The sequence below is a fragment of the Tupaia chinensis genome, unplaced genomic scaffold (assembly GCF_000334495.1).
Source record: "Tupaia chinensis unplaced genomic scaffold, TupChi_1.0 Scaffold140308_1, whole genome shotgun sequence".
Taxonomy (NCBI): Eukaryota; Metazoa; Chordata; class Mammalia; order Scandentia; family Tupaiidae; genus Tupaia; species Tupaia belangeri.
The window spans coordinates 3037-5149 of NW_006200185.1; the positions used below are offsets into that span (position 1 = coordinate 3037).

The 2113-nt window shown below is 40.8% G+C and overlaps 1 pseudogene; it reads right to left on the reverse strand.

The window, feature by feature from the left end:
• The window catches only part of LOC106736446 (V-type proton ATPase subunit G 1 pseudogene), a 6556-nt pseudogene that overhangs the window by 3014 nt on the left and 1429 nt on the right, over nt 1-2113 (reverse strand).

Consider the following 2113-nt stretch of genomic DNA (forward strand, 5'->3'; position numbering starts at 1 on the left):
CTAGATGCCAGTTATAGAAGGTTGATCTTCCTGAAACACTTTATTCCTAGAGCCTGTTGACACCAATAATAAATTCTACTTACCTTTGCTGTCTGAGAATTGTATAAAGGTCACGTATGCAGCATGGGTTTTACAGGGTTCTCTAAGCCAATGACTGGGAAGTCTTGGCAGAGTCTACTCCTATTTCTATCATTGCTCTCAAACCAGATCTGCTTGCAAATGTCAGAGTTATAGACTTCAAGCACTTTATTTCCTGAAAGTGATCATAATTCATAGCCCTTTACCTGGGTCTGTCCCCAAGGACTGTCCACCTATACTGACGTGTACCATGTTTATCATGTACCCATATGAGAGGGAAAATGGTGTTATGTGTATGGCCAAGAAAAGGTATCCACTATACCAAGAATGTAGGAGGTCATTTCATACCTTTATAAGAGAGGGTTTTTCTATGTCCCCCCTCTGCTGTAAATCAAATTATTCAACCATTTGCAGAGTGCCACTCAGTCTGGGTGTTTAGGAGGGCGACAAAATGCAGAGGTGAAAAATGATCTATGTACCCTCAAAAAGTCCATCAAAGGTAGAAATAGAGATAAAGGTGTAGACCGACCTTATGATTTAATGTGATATGATCACATCTAAACAAAGTGGAGCCAAGAGGAAGGGATAGCTATCACCTGGAGTTGTAGAGGAAATTACATGTCAGAAAAGGCAACTGTATAGTTTCAAAGAGAAGCAGAGTCTTCTGGGAGCAGATAGGGTCATCCAGTCAGAGGAAGAAATTTTGTAAATGCCCAGAGGCAAGGACAAGCATGGAGGATCTAGGAGTGGTGGTAGTGTAGCATTTAGAGAATATGTAAGGCCAGACTCCATAATAAAGTATCTTAGAAGCCAGGTTGAGATGCAGATCTGACTTGATAGGCAAGAAGGAGCCCTCAAAAGAAATATAGCAAGGGAGGAGAAAGTAATTGCTATTCAAAGCTAGTCCGGGTTCGGTTAAGGAGTGCAGAAAGGAGGGGCTTGATGTTGTGATAGTTAACTATGGTATGCTCACCATCATACACTGACCACACTGACAAAACAACTATTAGTGGGAAAAGGGGCACAGTGCTAACCCTAAGGACTGTGTCACCTGGGCAGAACTGTAATCCCATCACTTGTCTTGTTCTCTGGTACACTGAGTGTGGGGTGAGAGCTCCTTGCTCCTAGGCAAAAGCCCACAGTAGGAGGCTGTTTGTAATCATGCTTAAAATTACTTCATTATTGGAACCTGTGTTTGATCTGTGATTTAGGAGCTGGATGAAGAAATCAAGTAATCAACCATTGAAATTACCACCGTAATTTGTTCTATAAACAACCAGTTTCTCCTGTCTCCCCCACTCCAAGCAACAAACTTGAAAACAGATGCCTTTCCTGGTTTTTTATTTTTTTCTCCATGAGTTTTAGCCAGTGCTTTTGAGCCTTGCACAAATCAGAGAGCAATGCTTGTCAGCTTCTTTGTCCCTCACATATAGATCACTCCTGTTGTACCTTGTCAGACTAAGACAAGACACCCAGGGAGTATGAAACTGTTAAAAATATGCAACTTAGCGAGATTCATTTAGTGAAGGTAAAGAAGTATACTTTTAACAGAATTAAGGAGAAATTGACTGGCGTTCAAGATAGAGAAGAATAAAGAGAAGAAACCCTCAGAGATTATTACCTTTAGAATGATTTGTTGGAAGTACCTTTTGTCGTGAGGGTTTTATTCTAGGCCAAAGGCACTCAAATACTACAATCCATAGAGATACGTATTTCTGTAAAACAACCTTAGGGCTTATTGACATTTTCTTGTCTGGGGCTGTACCATGCTTAAACTTCCAGACATGTAATAAATAGTCATAAATAATAAGATCTATTTCATTTTTGAAAGAACATGGCAGCAACCAGGCAATATTGTCACAATGTCTTACACCGACTGTGTAAGAAAAATGTGACCACAATCTACTTGGCTCCCATAATGCTTAGGGACAACCAAGAGCAGCTTAAGGTGTTTTCTCAATTCATCATTCTTCTGACATTAGTAGGTAGCACTGGGCCAGCAGATGGCGTGGTGGTTAAGGCGGCTGGATCCCAT